This window comes from Oncorhynchus tshawytscha, linkage group LG15, assembly GCF_018296145.1.
Source record: "Oncorhynchus tshawytscha isolate Ot180627B linkage group LG15, Otsh_v2.0, whole genome shotgun sequence".
Taxonomy (NCBI): domain Eukaryota; kingdom Metazoa; phylum Chordata; class Actinopteri; order Salmoniformes; family Salmonidae; genus Oncorhynchus; species Oncorhynchus tshawytscha.
The window spans coordinates 18,201,175-18,223,580 of NC_056443.1; the positions used below are offsets into that span (position 1 = coordinate 18,201,175).

The following is a 22,406-nucleotide window of genomic DNA, read 5'->3' on the forward strand; positions in this document are numbered from 1 at the left end:
ATTGACAGAGGAAGAACAATGATTACAAGCACCACCCTTCTTTCGAAGCTTCCAATCTATTATTCGAACTCAATCAGCATGACAGAATGATCTCCAGCCTCGTCCTCGTCAACACTCACACCTGTGTTAACGAGAGAATCACTGACATGATGTCAGCTGATCCTTTTGTGGCAGGGCTGAAATGCAGTGGAAATGTTTTTGGGGGATTCAGTTAATTTGCATGGAAAAGAGGGACTTTGCAATTAATTGCAATTCATCTGATCACTCTTAGTAACATTCTGGAGTATATGCAAATTGCAATCATACAAACTGAGGCAGCAGACTGTGAAAATTAATATTTGAGTCATTCTCGAAACTTTTGTCCACGACTGTACAGTTGAAGTCAGAAGTTAACATACACTTAGGTTGGAGCCATTAAAACTCCTTTTTCAACCACTCCACAAATTTCTTGTTAACCATCTATAGTTTTGGAAAGTCGGTCAGGACATCTACTTTGTGCATGACACAAGTTATTTTTCAGACAGATTATTTCACTTATAATTCACAGTTCCACAATTCCAGTGGGTCAGAAGTTTACATACACTAAGTTGACTGTGCCTTTAAACAGCTTGTAAAATTCCAGAAAATGATATCAAAGGCTAACTGACATCGTTTGAGTCAATTGGAGGTGTAGCTGTGGATGTATTTCAAGGCCTACCTTCAAACACAGTTCCTCTTTGCTTGACATCATGGGAAAATCAAAAGAAATCAGCCAAGACCTCAGAAAAACAATTGTAGACCTCCACAAGTCTGGTTCATCCTTGGGAGCAATTTCCAAATGCCTGAAGGTACCACGTCCATCTATACAAACAACAGTATGCAAGTATAAACACCATGGGATCACGCAGCCGTCATACCTCTCAGGAAGGAGACGCGCTCTGTCTCCTAAAGATTAATGTACGTTGGTGTGAAAAGTGCAAATCAATCCCAGAACAGCAAAGGACCTTGTGAAAATGCTGGAGGAAACAGGTACAAAAGTATCTATATCCACAGTAAAACGAGTCCTATATCGACATAACCTTAAAGGCTACTCAGCAAGGAAGAAGCCACTGCTCCAAAACCGGCATAAAAAAGCCAGACTACGGTTTGCAACTGCACATGGGTACAAAGATTGTACTTTTTGGAGAAATATCCTCTGGTCTGATGAAACAAAAATAGAACTGTTTGGCCATAATGACCATTGTTATGTTTGAAGGGAAAGGGGGAGGCTTGCAAACCGAAGAACACCATCCCAACCATGAAGCACGGGGGGGGCAGCATCATGTTGTGGGGGTGCTTTGCTGCAGGATGGGCTGGTTCACAAAATATGGCATCATGAGGGAGGAAAATTACGTGGATATATTGAAGCAACATCTTAAGACATCAGTCAGGAAGTTAAAGCTTGGTCGCAAATGACCCCAAGCATACTTCCAAAGTTGTGGCAAAATGGCTTAAGAACAACAAATTCAAGGTATTGGAGTGGCAATCAAAGCCCTTACCTCAGTTCAATAGAACATTTGTGATCAGAAATGAAAAAGCATGTGCGAGCAAGGAGGCCTACAAACCTTACAAACCTGACTCAGTTACACCAGCTCTGTCAGGAGGAATGGGCCAAAATTCATCCAACTTATTGTGGGAAGGTTGTGGAAGGCTACCCGAAATATTTGAACCAAGTTAAACAATTTAAAGGCAATGCTACCAAATACTAATTGAGTGTATGTAAACTTCTGACCCACTGGGAATGTGATGAAAGAAATAAAAGCTGAAATAAATCATTCTCTTTACAATTATTCTGACATTTCACATTCTTAAAATAAGGTGGTGATCCTAACTGACCTAAAACAGGGAATTTTTAATCTGATTAAATGTCAGGAATTGTGAAAAACTGAGTTTAAATGTATTTGGCTAAGGTGTAAACTTCCGACTTCAACTGTATGTGACCAATAAAATTATATTTGATTTGAAGTCAAAAGGTCTCTGTCACTCACTTCAAATGCTGAACATCCAAGAGAACTTTGTCTAACTACTTTTTACAAGTTCACTACTTCTACATGTGCCCTATGGCCCTGGTTAAAGGTAGTCCACTACATAGGGAATAGGGTGCATATTTAGGATACAACCTCCAGTTCAAGCAGTAGCAGTAAAGAGTGGACTTGGCGCTAATTCGACGCTGAAGAGTTCAACGGGAAGCAATGGAATGTGATAATGGAGGGGAAGGCTACAGCAGGCCGTTATCACTTCTAGTGAAGTGTGTCTCCGTGCCATGGCAAGCTGTGCAGGCTGTGCAGGGCCTGGGGGGAAACATTCAGAGCACTGCACAGATAAATATAATGAATAGAGCAAACAGTTCTGACTTCTAACACTTGAAGACTTTCTCCGACAGAGGTCTCAGCAGAGCCTGGGGTGTAATTGGGGAATTGAAATGTTCAGAACGTTGCAGAAGAATACAGATAGAAATCTAATGAATAGAGCAGACAGTTATCACTTCAAGTGAAGGGTGTCTTCTCTCTGTGGCTCGGTGGCTGGCCATATAGGGCCTGGAGTGAAACGTCTGACTGCACATAGAAAAATATAGAGATTGCATATAGAAATGTAACACATAGAAATGTGTTTGAGTCTGCTGCTCTATCTGAACAGCCTGTAATGTTGCACCCTTGAACCTTCCAAGCCAGGGCCTGGGGTGAAACATTCAGAATGTTGCAGATAGAAATATAATGACCAGACCAGAAGATAGCATTCCCTATAATTTTAGGCATACATGACAGACAAGACAGTGAGACTCATATACAGTGAGTATTCAGACCCCTTGACTTTTCCCACATTTTGTTACGTTACAGCCTTATTTTAAAATTAATTATATAAAAACATTTCCTCAGCAATCTACACACAATACCCCATAATGATGAAGCGAAAACAGGTTTTTAGATATGTTTACCAATATATAAAAAATTAAAAAACAGACATACCTTATTTACATACAGTACTAGTCAAAAGTTTGGACACACCTACTCATTCCAGGGTTTTTCTTTATTTTTACTATTTTCCACATTGTAGAATACTATTGGAGGCATCAAAATATGAAATAACACATATGGAACCATGTATTAACCCCCCAAAAAAATTACAAATAAAAATATATTTTATATTTGTCACGTTCTGACCTTTATTTCCTGTGTTTTGTATTTAGTTAGTATGGTCAGGGCGTGAGTTGGGTGGGCAGTCTATGTTTGATTTTCTATGATTTGGGGTTTTCTATGTTTCGGCCTAGTATGGTTCTCAATCAGAGGCAGGTGTCATTAGTTGTTTCTGATTGAGAATCATACTTAGGTAGCCTGGGTGTCACTGTGTGTTTGTGGGTGATTGTTCCTGTCTCTGTCTTTGCACCAGATAGGACTGTTTAGGGTTTCACACGTTCCATGTTTATTGTTTTGTAGTGTTCATGTGTACATTTACATATTAAAAGAACCATGGACACTTACCACGCCGCATATTGGTCTTCTGATCCGTTTCGCCTCTCCTCTTCGGAAGAAGAGGAGGAAATCCTTGACAATATTTGAGATTCTTCAAAGTAGCCACCCTTTTACTTGATAATAGCTCCGCACACGCTGGGCATTCTCGCAACCAGTTTCATGAGGTAATAACCTGGAATGCATTTCAATTAACAGGTGTGCCTTGTTAAACATTAATTTGTGGAATTTCTTTCCTTCTTAATGCATTCGAGCCAATCAGATGTATTGTGACATGGTAGGGGTGGTATACAGAATATAGCCCTATATTAGGTATTGGTAAAATACCAAGTCTGTATTATGGAAAAAAAACTGCTCAAATAAGCAAAGAGAAATGACAGTCCATCATTACTTTAAGACATGAAGGTCAATCAATCAGGACAATGTCAAGAACTTTGAGTTTCTTCAAGTGCAGTCAGAAAAACCATCAAGCGCTATGATGAAACTGGCTCTCATGAGAGATGAAAGGAAGACCCAGCGTTACCTCTGCTGCAGAGGATAAGTTCATTAGAGTTACCAACCTCAGAAATTGCAGCCCAAATAAATGCTTCACAGAGTTCAAGTAACAGACACATCTCAACATCAACTGTTCAAAGGAGACTGCGTGAATCAGGCCTTCATGGTTGAAGGACACCAATAAGAAGAAGAGATTTGCTTCTGCCAATAAACACGAGCAATGGATATTAGACCGGTGGAAATCTGTCCTTTGGTCTGATGTGTCCAAATTTGAGATTTTTTGTTCCAACTAACATGTCTGTGAGACGCAGAGTTGATGAATGGATGATCTCTGCATGTGTTGTTCCTACTGTGAAGCATGGAGGAGGTGTGATGGTGTGGGGGTGCTTTGCTGGTGACACTGTCTGTGATTTATTTAGAATTCAAGGCACACTTAACCAGCATGGCTACCACAGCATTCTGCAGCGATACGCCATCCCATCTGGTTTGTGCTTAGTGGAACTATCATTTGTTTTTCAACAGGACAATGACCCAACACACCTCCAGGCTGTGTAAGGGCTATTTGACCAAGAAGGAGAGTGATGCATCAGATGACCTGGCCTCCACAATCACCCAACCTCAACCCAATTGAAGAAAAAGCAGCCAACAGGTGCTCAGCATATGTGGGAACTCCTTCAAGACTGTTGGAAAAGCATTCCAAGTGAAGCTGGTTGAGAGAATGCCATGAGTGTGCAAAGCTGCCATCAAAGCAAAGGGTGGCTACTTTGAAGAATCTCAAAATTGAAATATATTTTGACTTGTTTAACACTTTTTCGGTTACTACATGATTCCATATGTGTTACTTCATAGTTTTGATGTCTTACAATGTAGAACATCGTAAAAATAAAGAAAATCCCTTGAATTAGTAGGTGTGTCCACTCCTCAGTAAAAGGCAAATGATAGCCCGCTTAGAGCTTGCCCAAAGGCACCAAAATACTCTCAGACCATGGGAAACAAGATTCTCTGGTCTGATGAAACCCAGATTGAACTCATTGGCCTGAATGACAAGCGTCACGTCTGGAGGAAACCTGGCACCATCCCTAAGGTTAAGCATGGTGGTGGCAGCATCATGCTGTGGGGACGTCTTCCAGCGCCAGGGACTGGGATACTCGTCAGGATCGAGGCAAAGATGAACGGAGCAAAATACAGAGAGATCCTTGATGAAAACCTGCTCCAGAGCTCTCAGGACCGCAGAATGGGGTGAAGGTTCACCTTCCAACAGAACTATTTGAGAATATTCCCAATGTCAAACCACCTAGAGAATGTTCCTAGAACATTACCAAAATGTTAATGAAATGTAACCATTTTTGAACTTTTGGTAACATTCTGTTGAACTAATTAAATACAAGAAAATATAGTTTCTGTCAAGTTCCTTAAATGTGCTGAGAATGTTCCAAAGCCAAGCAACTATCCTGCTCCATTCCCAGAAAGTAGTGGGAAGGTTGCATGAAGAATAACCATAGGACAACCACAATCTCACCAAGCACTAAGAAACATATGGTTTTTAGAACGTTATGTGCTAGCTGGGCAATTTTCTACACTGAGGCTTTGTGGATATGGCCCCTGTTCTATACAATACATTTCTATCTGGATATTCTGCAGCGTTTGCACCATGATGAACAGGCCCTTGTTGTACTGAGAGTATTGCGGAGTTGAGGATGCATTTCAGTGTGAATGAGATGGACAGCAAGGCTATCCAAAAGGTTATCTTCAATAGGATGCATTTCAATCATTGGGGGAACTGACCACGGCTCTTATTTCCTACTGCTGCTGTTCAGTAATTGTATACGGGTGCTGTCAGCAATGTGTACACAGCCACATGCAAGTATGCACTCACTGCTGCACACATGAACAAGAAGGATTCACTCTACTAAAACAAACAATTGGAACACGAGACTGTCTTACGTTGCACCAACTAAACTGTGAAAAAAGAAGAAAACCCGCACACTGCTCTTGATAGTATCACTGCTCTTTATTAAGCTTCATGTATCGGCCTCAAGAACTTCGACAAGAGCTTTTGTGAGTGTTTATAATATGCACCCGTACGTAGACATTGCTCCCACCCACATCCGACCAATGCGACGAAAGGGATTGGAGTCGAGGGAAAATAAGCAAGTGTTACCAAATATAACCATGTGCAATTCATAAGTATACTAATAAAGTGTGTACATAAAACGTATTAAACACGTCTATAAAACCACAATGAGGACGTCGACCTATCAAGTCATTTTTCATAAATCATTGGGTAATAGTGCAAGAAAAAACGTCAGAGTAATCTGAAGTGGTGGCATTAACTCACGTTTTCATTTACAACATAACATGCATGCACCTGCAACAAAGTTAGCTCAGTGCCTTTTGGATTTTGAACCAACTAAACTGTCCCTTAGTGGTAGAGCGTGCTCACCCCCTGGACGTTGTGTGCTAATGTTTGTATGGTTCTCATACCTGTCTTAATCACAAACAATTAGTTATTCTTCGGATTAATTGTCCTGGCTATAGCAAGAAGTAAGATTGTCTAACTCGCCCGAAATGACAAAGGCTAACAAGTCTGGTTGGGGTTCGCGACCATGTCCCAATTAATTAAAAGATGCTAACATTTCTTGTCCAGTATGTCTCGGCTCGGTGCATGATCAGGCTGCCCTCGCTCATATCGGTTAATGTGCGAGGCTAGGAGAGTGTGGGCACGGTTCCCCTACTAGTCCGTGGCGCAGGTTCTATTGATTATAGGGTAGCATTATCTAGGGAGCTTGGTGTTACCGATAGTAACTTCCTCTCCCGGTTGCCCGTACCTCAGCGAGTTTGAGTTGTGGGACGCGGAGATGCGTTTGGACTTTGGTTGGGTTGAATGTCTCCCGGCTCCTGTGCTCTCTGTCGCTGGTTATGGGAGGCTACTCAAAGAGAGAGCCCGACCAGGTTCTGTGGGTATCCCCCCAACGCCTGTGCTTGCCTCTTCCCAGAAGGGTCCGGGTCCCACCTCAGTGATCCGGTCCTACGTAGACTTTTAAGACCATGCTAGCTACCAAGCGCTGCATAGCATGCTAGCCAGGTTGGCTAACTCTCAGAGTTGAGCTAGCAATTGCTAGCTATTCCGGCTTCCTAACGGTGGAATTGCTTGGGTAGCTCTCTTGTTTAGTATACGTAGCTAGCGTTACATCACTTGGGGGCCCCGCAGATAGCATATGAACACAATGGCAAAATTGCAGGAAATGTGCTTTAACGGTCAACTTTTGGAACAAAAACGGTCCAACTCCTTCTCTTTCTCCATTTTCAAATAGAAATGTGGTGTGCCTTTGGTGGTTCGTTGAGGTGTCATTCTGGTCATGCGCCTGGACCGCCTTGGCTAGTCTGTTAGCTAAGCTAGCCACTTGTAGAAGGCAGTAACCCCTCCAGTATGTGTTGACGTCATTTCACAGGATTTGTTTTTGGATGGAAGCTGTAGAGATCAGTAACAAATATCATATTCATCCATTTTTGGGGTTAAGCATTAAATGACCTATGAAGGTGCATTGATCAGTTATACAGTTTAAAGCCATTCATTTCGCATTTTTTTTCCCAATGTCGACCTTTGAAGAAACTGCAGTGTTTCCAGATTTCTATGAAATAGATTTCTTTGAATATTTTCATCCAAAAATGTTTAATTAAGTATGTTAAAAAGCAGCTTGTCTGTGTTGGAATGGTGTGGGTGTTCCCCAACAACAGAACGGTGTGGGCCTATACCGGGTCATTAAAAATATTTGTGCGAGTAGACCGCTGATTGGCCATCCTTCATGAGGAAAAGGGAAGCATTTGAGATACAAGTTTGAGGGTTTTAACATGTTTTTATAGAATGAGTCATAGAGTTAATAGAATATGAGATTTTCACTGGACAGCTACTTAAAAACTGCAACATTTTCTGTCATCCTCATGGCAAAATGTGTAGAGTAGCAGAAAATGTACTTTAAAACTGGGAAAAAAATAATTCTCATGGAAAAATGTAAAGAATAGCATGAGATGAGCTATAAAACAGCATTGTTTTCAAAATACCCCCAGAGAGTCATTATTCATGTTAAACTGTGTATAATTGCAGGAAGTGCGTTTTAAAATGTAGGGGGAAAATGGGGGGGACTCATCTACTGTTCGTCCGACCCCTATATCTACACCACAATTTTTCTCTTGATCTAAACTGACCGTACTACTTTCAAGAGGCTAGCTAGCCTAGATTAGACTAGAAGCCTCATCATGGCTAACGTCGGCTAGCATGCACAACGTCCATCAAATTAAGCTTACTAGCTTTCCCCTGGCATTATGGCAATCCCATTCCAATTTCCAATTCCTAGAGTTGAAGGGAGAAAGCATCCTTCCGATTAGGAAGCAGCCTCCGAGCACTTGGCTCGGGTAACCCCCAGAGCGAGGGGACTTGGTGCGGGTCTGAGCGACCGGTGCGCCACCCGCCACAAAAGCATTGCTGTGACGTCAGTGCCCCTACGTTTGGTTACAACCAAATGGGGTGCTACGTCAGCCATTGCCGGAGCCCCCTGTGTCCATAACGGCCCGGGGTTCACCCAGGCTATACAGTCTCACGGAAGGTAGGGCTGTGACGGTAATAGAATAACCGTGTAACTGACGATTATGGATGAAGACCGCCATGAAATTGAAATAACCGTCAAAACCGTTTAAATAGGCCTACATTAATTCTAGGATTTAAAAAAATGTTTTATTAACTTTATTTTCATATAGATAAACTAGACATAATAGCAGGATTGTTTACTAATGATTATAAGCAATTGTTTTGCTAACTTTGTCTGTATATTAAACTACTTTCTACTTTCCAACTGTCCTTTGTTGCTATAGCAGCTAATCCGCTCATAGCCGCGGGAAGTAGTATTTTTTCCCCCACGTTTTTTCAGGGGGTGCTACAGCACTCGCAGCACCTCTACTTCCCACAACTATGAATCCGCTAGATGTCAGGGAGTGTAGAGCGCTATAGGCTATGGCACTTCAGTAAAACATATCTTTGATGTGTGGACTTTCTTTTATACAATGCAGGTTTTCATTGCTTGCTAGTAAATCAATAAATGTTATCTTCTTTTAAGGATATGTCTTTAATTATTCAACAGCAGTCGACAAGGTTGTTTTGGCTCTGAGGCCTATAATGCACTAATGTTGTATCAATGGACAATGTGCCAATCTTCTCCAAGCTGGCATGTATAATTTTATATGGAATCTTTTCTTAATTCATAGACTAATCAAAGCTGATCAGGCCCAGTCCTGCACTAGGCAAGACAAAAAAAATAGCCGCCCTCCTATACCTGCAAAGTAGAATAGTAGCCTAGGCTATACAGTGTCGGCCTTGCACTTTTATGAATACTCATGTGGTAGCCTACCGTTTGTAAAACAGGACATTTACCATTAATCCCTGTCATTTGGTTACTTTAATTTCTGTTTATTCATTTATTAATTATAGTAATTTACCATTCTCATTCGGAGTGGAAACATTGTTTGCAGAGTTCACAACCTGCTTAGCTTGTGAGAAACAAGTTTTGGTTTTTCTCACGCCATGTGTCTGATTTCTCTGTCCTGTTAATGTTGACAGAGCGCTCGCACCTGAGCACGCATAGAAGTACCTGGCCTGTTTCTCGCAAATGTTAAATGTAAGAAAGTGCCCAGCTGGGCTTCTCAGTCATTTTTTCTTCACCTCACACAGTAACTCAATTCAATTCAAAAGATAATACACTGAAAAAAAATATAAACGCAACATGCAACAATTTCTATGATTGTACTGAGTTACAATTCATATAAGGATATCAGTCAACTGAAATGAATTCATTAGGCCCCAATCTATAGATTTCAAATGACTGGGAATACAGATATGCATCTGTTCATCACACATACCTTAAAAAAGTAGGGGTGTGGATCCAAAAACCAGTCAGGTCCACTTTTATAAGCTAACTTTTTTGATGAATTTAAGCAAAATTCCCAAAATTGACCAAAATTAACTTCCCATGGAAACTTTCCGGAAAAATTCCAGAAATTTACCTGAAAGTTTCAGACCCTTTGCAACCCTGGTTAATTTTGGTCAATTTTGGGAATTTTGCTTAAATTCATCAAAAAAGTTAGCTTATAAGAGTGGACCTGACTGGTTTTCGGATCCACACCCCATGACTGTTTGCAAAGGGTCAGGGTTGCAAAGGGTCAGAAACTTTCAGGTACATTTCTGGAATTTTTCCGGAAAGTTTCCATGGGAAGTTAATTTTGGTCAATTTTGGGAATTTTGCTTAAATTCATCAAAAAAGTTAGCTTATAAGAAGAGTGGACCTTTTTTGTGGGATACACATCAGGCAATTCTAGGTCTTGTGGTATATTTCAGTTAAACTATCCCCAATTCAATGGAATTGCAACCCTCTGCATGCACAGTACATTCTTCCATCACATATGCAGTGCACTCTTCCATCACATGTACAGCTGATTCTCATGATCTTGCACACTAATGAGATGCTATTGAGCCAACACTACTACACTGTCTGAGCCAAGAACGACATGCTTTCTGATTATTTTTAATTACAATAGTGGGTGGGGTGAAGATATTTTATATGACATACATTATTTTTTGTTAACTAGTAAATAGTAGCCTACAGCAAAGGGTGTTTAAATCATTTCATACTTGTTAACAATTTCTGCTACCATGTGGGTTTTAGCTTGCTTGAGCCTGCTAACTGAGGAGTGTTAATTCACCTGTTTCCATACATGTTTCATTTTAAAACATTTGTCATACAAAGGAGTTGTTTAATCGAACTGGTTAACTATTTATCTGTACATGGAATTGTTTTTTTTTAAACTTATGATCTTCTAATCTTTACAGGAAAATGCCACGGGCACTAACTGATGTGTGGAGACATTTCACTGCAGCTAATGTAGAAGGAAAAGTGGTATACATTTGCAAATACTGTGCCAAATCAAATGTGAAGAATGCAACAAAGATGCAGAATCATCTGGCCAAGTCCCCTCAACGCTCACAACAAGCAACCTCTGACAAAAGTCCTTCTACTTCTATTCGAGGTGAAAATGATGAATCAGACACCTTATCGATTGCAACAGCTCATGGTACTCCTGGAATCAGGAGTTTTTTGACTCAATGAAGGAATGTAGTCAGAGAAATGCAGATGAATGTCTTTCTCGAGCTGTGTATGCAACTTGTTCACCTCTGATGCTCACAGCCAATGTGTATTGGAAGAGATTTCTGAATGTTCTTTGCCCAGCATACACCCCTTCAGCTTAATCTACTAATTTGCTGGATGCAGAGTTCAACAGAGTTCAAGTGAAGGTCAAGCAAATCATAGAGAAAGCAGACTGTATTGCAATCATCTCTGATGGGTGGTCGAATATTCATGGGCAAGGAATAATTAACTACATCATCTCCACCCCTCAACCAGTATTCTACAAGAGCACAGACACAAGGGACAACAGACACACCGTCTCTTCATTGCAGATGAGCTGAAGGCAGTCATCAATGACCTTGGACCACAGAAGGGATTTGCACTGGTGACAGACAAAGCTGCAAACATGAAGGCTGCTTGGTCTAAAGTGGAGGAGTCCTACCGTCACATCACACCCATTGACTGTGCTGCTCATGCATTGAATCTGCTCCTCAAGAACATCATGGCACTGAAAACAATGGATACACTACAAGATAACCAAGGAAATGGTTAGGAATGTGAAGGGTCATCAAGTTATAGCAGCAATCTACCTCACCAAGCAGAGTGAGAAGAATAAGAGCACTACATTGAAGCTGCCCAGCAACACCCGTCAGGGTGGTGTTGTCATCATGTTTGACAGTCTGCTGGAGGGGAAGGAGTCTCTCCAAGAAATGGCCATATCACAGTCTGCCGATATGGACCGCCCCATCAAGAGGATCCTCCTGGATGATGTATTTTGGGAGAGATTGATAAGCAGCCTGAAACTCCTGAAACCTATAGCAGTAGCCATTGCACAGATTGAGGGAGACAATGCCATCCTGTCTGATGTTCAGACTCTGCTTGCAGATGAAAGAGAAGAAATCCGTACTGCCCTGCCCATTTCACTGTTGCTCCAAGCAGAGGAAACTGCAGTTCCTCATCAAAAAGCGTGAAGACTTCTGCCTGAAGCCCAGCATACATGTTGGACCCCAGGAATACTAGCATCACTACCGTGTCTCGCCACCTAGGCCTGGATGAGGGCAAGGTTCTTGACAGTCTGGCAATGTACACTTCCAAGCGAGGGCTTTGGAATGGAGATGCAATATGGCAATCGTGCCAACATATCTCATCAGCCACCTGGTGAAAGAGACTTTGTGGATCTGAGGCTCTCTCCCCTGTTGCCTCCATCATCCTTCAGATCCCACCAACATCAGCTCCCTCAGAGTGTAACTGGACCTTGTTTGGGAATACACACACACACCAAAGCACGCAACAGGCTGACCTGGGTTGAAAAATTGGTGGCCATTGGGGCAAATGTGAGTTTTTTTTAGCCTGACAACAAGCCATCCTCGACGAACCGCCGGAGGCGTGGGAGCCCAACGAGCCGGCTGAGGCGTGGGAGCCCGACGAGCCACATGAGGTCGTGGGAGCCCGACGAGCCGCATGAGGTCGTGGGAGCCCGAAGAGCCGCATGAGGGCATGGGAGCATGACGAGCCGGCTGAGGCACGGGCCTGGCCCCTGAGAGGGCCAATCTGATGGCTAGAGGGTTACCTCCGTATAGAATAACTATCTTCAAAGTAAAGACTAGGGACGTCGGGTTGTGAAATGAAAGCTTATTTTAGTAATAATACATGTTCACGTTACATTTAACAACTTTAGATTCTACAAAACAATAAAACAAAGTTGCTAGCGAAAGTCAGGATAATCACTTGTCACCTTTTTTTTCTACTACCTGTTGCAAGGCATTCTGGTACTTGCAGTCAATAGTGTAATCCAATACCAACCAATACAACAGAAATATGTATGTTGTTCTCTCAATCTCCATCACATTTGTAATTAACTGTAAAGAAAATATCTTTAGACACAGCTCAATTAATTAACTGTAAACATTAACTCTGTAACCCATTAAAAGTTACAACACTCCGAACGTTATTGCTACTATTCAGTCTGCAAGGGCGGGGGGGGCTGTAGGCATATAAAGTGGCAAGCGTTTGAGCTCTGGCGCCAAGATAAAGGGCTGGTTCCTTGTCAGTGCTTATGTTCCTACAGGAACATGGGGCATTTCATTTGCGAGAGTGCGACACCCTAGTATGTTGTACCTCGTTTCCCTCCTTCAGGGAACAGTAGTTATAGTCATAACGTTACGGTCTCAGTTACTAGAAGGAAAGCATCTTAGTATGCAGGTTTTTGCTAAGAGCAAGACTATTTAAGTAAAGTAATCAAGCTATCAGAATCAAATTCATAGTTTTTTCTTGGGTAAGGCCTATTCTCAGATTTGACAGAAATCCTGGTTGGACAATTCCTGGAATCAGGAGGTTCCTGGAATCAGGAGGGAATAAGAAGACATTCCAAAAATCCTCCAATCCTCCAATTTCCAGAAAAGGTGGGAATTTCGTGAAAACTAGCATAATTTTTTAAACCCTAGAATGGATGGTAAACATGAACACATTACCTCCATTCAAAAGCATACATAGCATTAACCTATTTCCTCAAGTGACCCATTGGCATGCCAGTCAGACAGGGTAGTGAAGGTAGGATTAATTTGTAGACAGTATAGTACTATAGGGTTCATTTGGAGGCGTAATAGTACTATAGGGTTCATTTGGAGACGTTTGTCCTTATGATTCCTTAGGCCTATAGTGTGGATAAGAAAGGCCCTTGTTCATAATGGAGATAACAATAGAATAGAATAGACGTAGCTAAATGGAGCTAAATTAAATTGTAGGATAACAACGCATCAAGAGCCCAAAGCACATGACCAACCAATCTGATTGCGGTCCCTTAACATTGACCCTAAACTTCTCGTAGAGACAGAGCGAGTGATAGACTTAAACATGACTCGGCAGAGTTGACATTCTTGCGTGTGTGTCTATGCGTGTGTCGTCAACTCAAAATTATGAACTAGTTCACACAATCGTGTCAGCCGGAGGTGTCACTCACAGTGACTGCCTAGTTATGGTCGCTACAGTTACTGTCTTAGCCATCCTCCATTGGGTGCACTAGTGGAAGCTTAGGGGTTCAAACAGTATTTGAAATCTTTCCTGGAATGGCAACTCTGCCAGGGTTGGAGTTTGCACTTCAGGATTTTTGTGGACTATTCCATTGGTTTCATTTGTGCCTTCAAGTTCAATCGAGCACAGATAAAGTTATTTTATCTTTCTAATACTATTCGAACCCAGATCTGGCTTAGGGAAGGAAGACCTTAGGTCCTGAGGCTGAAGATATATTTAGCTTTAAAGCCACTAATCGTTTAACTGTAGCTGGTCCTTGGCAGAGAATGGCCCCTAGGCTCTAAGCCCCAACACACCAGCTGCCCAGGTCCTGTATCCCAAATGGCACCCTATTCCCTTTATAGTGCACTACTTTTGACCAGGCCCCATTGAGCTCTGGTCAAAAATAGTGCAATATATAGGGAATAGGGTGCCATTTGGTTTGCATCCCAGACCTTCCACCCTTCTCCTTTCCTCCTTCCCTCCCTCACAATTAAGCATCTGTGGAGGAGGAAAATGTGCCATGTGGTAGAGATAATGATCACTCAGATCTGTAAGGCTGATCTGAATGCCTCAAGTGTTTCTTTCTTTACACTGGTCCCCACCAGTGAACTAGTAAACTATCTGTGATTGATTGTCTTTATGATAGTCATGAGAGCTGTTGTTTGACAGGTTGTAAGATTTCAGATAAGCCCATAGGCAACCTATATGTTGGTATGTACTGAACCTTCATTACACAATTATGAATATAGGGTGCTTACAGTTTTTTATGATTGCTTACACACAAAAAATGTACTTTTCCCACAATTAGCAAAACTCAAGGAGCAAAACACAAGGTTAGATTTGCAAAACTGTAAGCACATTGTCAGCTTCACACTATTTGCAAAACATTACACACAGTAATTTGCAAAACACTAAACACACTTGTATACATCAGACACAGAAGTATATCATGATGTCACTTCCTTGCAAATTCCAAAGCACTGACTGTCAAATTACCACACCTATGAGCCAATCTGTTAAACACAGCCATCAGGTGCACAAACGCACGATTGCTAAATTGTAGACGCACCAATCAGGTTTAAGCACTATAAAAATGCAGCAGGTAGGTTCACCTGCCTTCAACCAAAATGGAAGGAGTCAGAAGAAGAGTGAGGGTGAGAGGAGGAGTACACAGAGGAGAAGGAGGAAGAGGAAGAGGCCGAGCCAGAGGTCGAGGAAGACCTGAAGCAGGAGGAGAACGTGCACAAAGAAGAAGAGGACCAAACTTATCAAATGACATTCGTGCAACACTAGTGGACCATGTTGTGAACCATGGATTGACGCTGAGGGAGGCTGGACTGAGAGTTCAGCCAAATCTTAGCAAATATAGAGTGGCATCTGTCATAAGGACTTTTCGACAGGAAAACAGGTAAAAGAAGATCTGTCCACAGTTACAGTACTCAGCTGCTTATTGTCTGCACCATATCAGCACTTGTGATACCCCTTCCTGTGACATTGTACAGTAAGTTACATGTATTATTCTCTACATAGGATTGAGGGTCAGGAACGACAAGAAGGAAGGGGGCCCATATTCAAGCAAGAACAAGACAGAGAGATAATAAACATGGTTTTGGCCAATAATGCTATCAGGCTCAGAGAACTACAAGCCAACATTATCGGTGACCATGCCATTTTCAATAATGTCCATCAGGTCTCTCAGTCAATACTGGCACGCATCCGTGAAAATACATCGGGTTCAAATGAAACAACTTTATCGAGTGCCTTTGAGCGGAATTCAGAGAGGGTCAAACGGCTGTGGCATGAGTATGTGGAGGTTTGTATTGTTCACTTTAGCACTGTGATGTGGCATACTGCACACATGACTTTTTTACATTGACTGTATACTAGACTTATCCTGAACTACACAATCTTGTCTTTCACTGTATTTCAGGGAGTTTTGCAGATGGATGCTGAGGAAATCCTGCATGAATTCATATATATTGATGAGGCAGGGTTCAACCTCACAAAAACAAGAAGGAGAGGCAGAAATATCATTGGCCACAGGGCTATAATCAATGTCCCAGGGCAACGTGGGGGTAACATCACCCTTTTTGCGCTGCCATTTCACAGCATGGGGTTGTCCTCCGTCATGCCACAATGAGCCCTTACAACACACCTCACATTCTCGCATTTTTGGACTGATTGAACCACATCGTCACAGCAGGTAATGAAATGCACCAGATGCAATACACGGTCATCTGGGACAATGTGTCATTCCACCGCTCTGCTTTGGTCCAGAACTGGTTTCAACACCATCCACAGTTGACAGTACTATACCTTCCACCATACTCTCTGTTTCTAAACCCTATCGAATAGATTTTCTCTGCATGGCGGTGGAAGGTTTACGATCTCCAGCCCCAGGCTCAGGTACCCCTCATTCAGGCCATGGAGGACGCCTGTGACCAAGTCGACGCCGCAGCTGTGCAAGGATGGATTCGACATTCAAGACGGTTCTTTCCGCGTTGTCTTGCTAATGACGATATTGCTTGTGATGTTGATGAAATTCTCTGGCCAGATCCAGCTTTTATTTTTTGTATTTTTTTAATTTAACCTTTATTTAACCAGGTAGGCTAGTTGAGAACAAGTTCTCATTTGCAACTGCGACCTGGCCAAGATAAAGCATAGCAGTGTGAACAGACAACACAGAGTTACACATGGAGTAAACAATTAACAAGTATATAACACAGTAGAAAAAAGAGAGTCTATATACATTGTGTGCAAAAGGCATGAGGAGGTAGGCGAATAATTACAATTTTGCAGATTAACACTGGAGTGATAAATGATCAGATGGTCATGTACAGGTCGAGATATTGGTGTGCAAAAGAGCAGAAAAGTAAATAAATAAAAACAGTATGGGGATGAGGTAGGTAAAAATGGGTGGGCTATTTACCGATAGACTATGTACAGCTGCAGCGATCGGTTAGCTGCTCAGATAGCAGATGTTTGAAGTTGGTGAGGGAGATAAAAGTCTCCAACTTCAGCGATTTTTGCAATTCGTTCCAGTCACAGGCAGCAGAGAACTGGAACGAGAGGCGGCCAAATGAGGTGTTGGCTTTAGGGATGATCAGTGAGATACACCTGGTGGAGCGCGTGCTACGGGTGGGTGTTGCCATCGTGACCAGTGAACTGAGATAAGGCGGAGCTTTACCAAGCATGGACTTGTAGATGACCTGGAGCCAGTGGGTCTGGCGACGAATATGTAGCGAGGGCCAGCAGACTAGAGCATACAGGTCGCAGTGGTGGGTGGTATAAGGTGCTTTAGTGACAAAACGGATGGCACTGTGATAAACTGCATCCAGTTTGCTGAGTAGAGTGTTGGAAGCTATTTTGTAGATGACATCGCTGAAGTCGAGGATCGGTAGGATAGTCAGTTTTACTAGGGTAAGTTTGGCGGCGTGAGTGAAGGAGGCTTTGTTGCGGAATAGAAAGCCGACTCTAGATTTGATTTTCGATTGGAGATGTGTGAAGGGATAATGTATAGTATGTTTACTGTAGTATTTTCTGTACAATATTTGTTGTTGTTGTTATTTACTGTAATTATAACCTGTACTGGATACAGTATTTTACGTTTGTCTGTTTGCTGAGCTAACAGTGTTATTATGCACACTACTGTAGTAGCATGAAAACTGGGACATGTTTTGTTGTGATTCTCCACGTTGACATGTTGACTGATTTGGGTATATGGAGAGAAATAAATGATATTTTCCTCAGTCTGCAGCATTGGTCTTGTGTCGTGTTTGTATAGTTACACTTTCTCTGTGTACTTCATTTACAGTACTCTAATCACTTTTAGACTTGGTAAAAGTGTTTTAGGTTAGCAACAGCAGTGTGTAACTGGTTCAAAAAGATTGAAGTCATATGAAATGTGTGTTTTGTATGGTAACAAAATATTATTTTTATGAAGTCGTGTATAGTTTTGACAAAAGTGTTCCATTTTGCAAATGATCTGAAGTGTTGTGCTACTTTGGTGTAGGGTTAGGGCCCTGTTTTCAAAATTGTGCTTAAACAATTGCAAAAAAAACTGTAAGCTTGCTATAGGTTGCAAGTGTTTTCCCAGCAAATTACCCTCCATCTGTTAGGGATGGCCAAAAGGTAACTAGAAACAGTGTGCAAACAAGTAGGGGTTTCATTCTCTAAATTTGCAAAAATACAAATTACTACAAGAGAAAATAAAACAAAAAGTGCTTTAAATAGAATTAAATGGATAATTTTTTTTTTTTTAAATGTAATTAAATGACTGTCATATAAAGTTTCAACTTTAAAAAAAGATTTATGATTGCCTGTTTCTGCCTGAATGCCCTTCTGTCTGACTGTGTGTGTGTGTGTGTGTGTGTGTGTGTGTGTGTGTGTGTGTGTGTGTGTGTGTGTGTGTGTGTGTGTTTGTGTGTGTGTGTGTGTGTGTGTGTGTGTGTGTGTGTGTGTGTGTGTCTTTGTGTGTACTGTAGTGTGGCTCGCAGGCTGAGGAGAGTACAAGAGGCTGTACAGGACAGGGTGGAAGGTTAACAGATTGTGACATTTTCAGTAGGGCAGAGAGATCCACCGAGAGGAAGAACTGTGAGAGCTAGAGAGAGAGAGAGAGATCTAATTATATTCCAAACCAGTGTTCTAGAGTTCCATCTCGAACTGTAAACACACTTAATCACCTAATCATAAAGCCTTGGATGAGTTCAATGAGGTGTGTTAGTCTTGTCCTGGGGCAGCAGGGGTGATTTACACTAATCTAAACCATGTCTCAGCACTGAAGGGTCAGTCAGTATCCTTACTACTACAGACCAGATGTAGGCTACACTCTATTGGAAGCAGGGGAGTTGTTGTCGAGACACTTTGACAGAGAAATGAATGTGTATCGTCCTATCCAATGTCTATAAATTGGCCAGAGAGAGTATCATGTGATAGATTAACAGACTAGCTAGAGACTGAAGTGGTATCCCAAAGGGGACCATTAATTTTGACTCTATGTTCATGTATCATCACTCAACGTTCACCCCTCCATATAGCACGTTAGACAGTCTCTAGGAGTTATATTTCTATAGCTAGAGATATTTATCGCTATTAGCTATAAAAAAATATATTTCTATGTCTATGAAAGTAACTAGTATCTCTATAATCCAGGCTGTATCACAACCGGCCGTGATTGGGAGTTCCATAGGGCGGCGCACAATTGGCCCAGCGTCATCCGGGTTTGGCCGGTGTAGGGAATTTGTTCATAACGGATTTTTTTTTTTTAAGAGGGTGGATCAGCTTAATAATGTGGAAAGAATGTTGCTTCCAATGTAATTGTCTGCATCATTTCCAATCCCCCATATTTTTGGGGTAAATATATATATATCCATACACGCATGCATATATATACACATATATACATACACATACCTATATAGACATACATACCTTTTGAAATAATATACCTTTATTATTATTCCCCGCAAACCCTACCGCCGATCCCCCAATTGAAGTAAACTAATAAACACTTCTGCTTCTACCTTCAACCCATACATCTTATACACATTCTACAGACAGTCTACTTTACAATAGTTCTCTCTTGTTTGTTCTTAGTCCTTCCTCTATTTCTGATGTCCATCCAGTTTGATTTCTATTTGTAACTATGCTATTTCACAAAAGTTCCGAACCTATATACATTTTACAGATCCCGTATGCTTTACATTGTTTATTTTGTTATTAATCCCACCCTTCAGCTCCATTCAACCCCTCCCATCTGTCTCTCAACATCATCCATTTCAGATTTCTACTTGCCATGTATTTTTCAACTGTGCTGTGATGCTTCACAAAATAATTGAACCTTCCTATTCTCATAGCTTCTACAGATTGTAAATTAAAAAGAAACATTTTTGCTAAAATAATTATTATATTATTGATTGATTGACTATGGCTTTTCAAATCACCCAGTATTGCTATCTGTAGTGTTAGTTCTAGGCAAATGTTGCAATTCTTCATAACGGTTCATAATGGACTTGCCTAGTTAAATAAAGGTTACATTTTTTTTAATTAAAAAGCACTGTTGAGAGCCACTGGTGGAGGCGGAGCCAGGGCCAGTCTATTGATTTGACTGTCCAAGCCCCCACCCAGTATGGTCATTATATAATTCAAACCCCATGATACAATGCCTCATTGAACACGTCAAACAGCTGTCAGATATTTCACAAAGATATTGATGTTTTTTTCTTCTGGCAAATGTCAACCAATGTCATTGCTTACATGAGATAATTGAAAATGCATTAAATATATATATTTAGCTGAAATAGCCTAATTCAGTGTGTTTATAACTGTTTAATAAACTAGTAATAACATTAGTACTAAAATAATGAGTATTTGACGTGGTTGATGGAGTCAAATTGAATCAGGGTTATGTTCAACATAAAGAAAGTTTGTCAATTGCAATGAAATTGTTGACGTTCCAACTTAGTTCCATGTAGGCCTACTTTACAGTGAAAAACAGCTGCTTTAAAATGGCCTAAATCAAATCAGTACTCAAGGAGGAAGGAACAAAACAATATGGTGTGCATTCTTATCCAACGAAAATGTCACAGGTGAAGACCTGAGTTGTATCCTCTCCATCCTATGCTATCATGAGAAGGCTAAATGTAAACACGTCAAAATGCTCTTACTTAAAGCAGTTTACTGAGAACCTTCACCAGGGACCACAACAACACGTATACCTAGATATACTGAGCCATAGGATCAGCCTAAACTAGATTAGCCCATCTGATTGTCCAAAACCCTGGCCATAAACTGTCTACTGCCCAGAACGAGTTCGACAACAGGGGACAGCCCCATATAGTCCCTCATTGTCTTGTAGCCTAGTCAGTGAACGATCGATTCATCTATGTTTATCGACTACCTGATGTGATGCGTCTGAGCCTCAAATACTATTGTTATCATTGCTAAAAACCCAATTATACAAGACTTCGTGATGTTTACATGGTTAAAGTAATACAACTGTATGACTTAGTTGGTATGGTAAGGGGCTTGCAACGCCAGGGTTTGGGGTTCGATTCCCACGGGGGACCATTACGAAAATGAATCCAACAAAATACAACTGTTTAGTGCAAAGTAGCTAGCTAGCCCGGTTATGGAGAGTTAGTTGAATAATTTCTCGTGTGAACATGATGTGTTTTCTAAAAAATAAATATCCCCAAAGTTTTTATTAGCGACGTGAATTACCAGTCTGTCCATTGTGGATTCACATGGCTAGCAAGATCTGTGCTAAAGTTAAAATCAATATTTTCCAACCATAACTTATAAAGTATGCACCATTGTTATGCAGACATTTTACTCACCCGATAGGTCGTTAAGTGGAATTTTCTTGCCAATGTCTGGACGAGGATTTTCCTCGATATTGCCAACCCTTTCTATGAAATAATATTTACTTCTTAAACTAGCTAACGGCCAGTATACCGCTAACTCATCTCATGTCTAGCGAGTTCGGACCTAGCAATCTCACGTCCAAGATCTACAAGGAACAACAGTGAATGTGGTCATAAAGTTCGCTAAACGTGTATCCTAACGTTATCATCTGAAAATCCAATAGATTTCAACCAGACAGCATATTTTCTTGCAGAGTGCACTGCTTCTGAAGTCCTCTCCTCAGCAGCCTACTTGCTCTAACAATCAACCCTTCCCCCACTCTCCTCCTCTTATCCCTCCCTCTCTCCCTCTATACCAGGCCAGTCTGTCAGTGCTGCCTACTTCCCCTCTCTCTACTTCAAAAGTAGCTGTAACCATAGAGTGTGTTTGAGTGAGTGAGAGTGCGTGTGCGTGTGAAGTCCCCAGTCATGCAAACTCGAGTGCTGTATCTTCATTTGTGAGATATTAAACATTATGAAAGAGCTGGCCGAGGTCAACAAGCTACCTTTCTCTCCTATAAAATCTAACTTTTAAAATATTTATTTAGTAGGGGCCTAAGTCAATGAAGTGATATAGTCTCTAAAGTAAAGGCTGTTTTATTCAAACAATAATGGCAACTCCGGTGGTTGGCCAAAAATATTTAGGCTAAACCATTCAAAGCCTTGTAAAAACGTTTTTAAATGGATGTAGACTAGACTAGAGAGACCCAATGCAGTCAGTCAGTCAGTCAGTCAAGAGAGGTTGAGCACAAGTCAGCATCCAAGCTCTTGTGTCATGGTCTATCGGTCCCTGTTCCTCTTCCTCCAACCCCCATCTGTTCGCCAAGCATTATATTCCC

General features: G+C 41.3%; 1 protein-coding gene across 1 annotated transcript in view; it reads right to left on the minus strand.

Moving 5' to 3' along the window:
• The window catches only part of gal3st4 (galactose-3-O-sulfotransferase 4), a 51,569-nt gene extending 29,732 nt beyond the window's left edge, over positions 1–21,837 (minus strand). Inside the window, exon 1 of the mRNA XM_024373353.2 lies at positions 21,502–21,837. The gene's annotated coding sequence lies outside the window, so the exon portion shown is untranslated. The remainder of the gene's footprint in view (positions 1–21,501) is intronic.
• Positions 21,838–22,406: the final 569 nt, after the last annotated feature.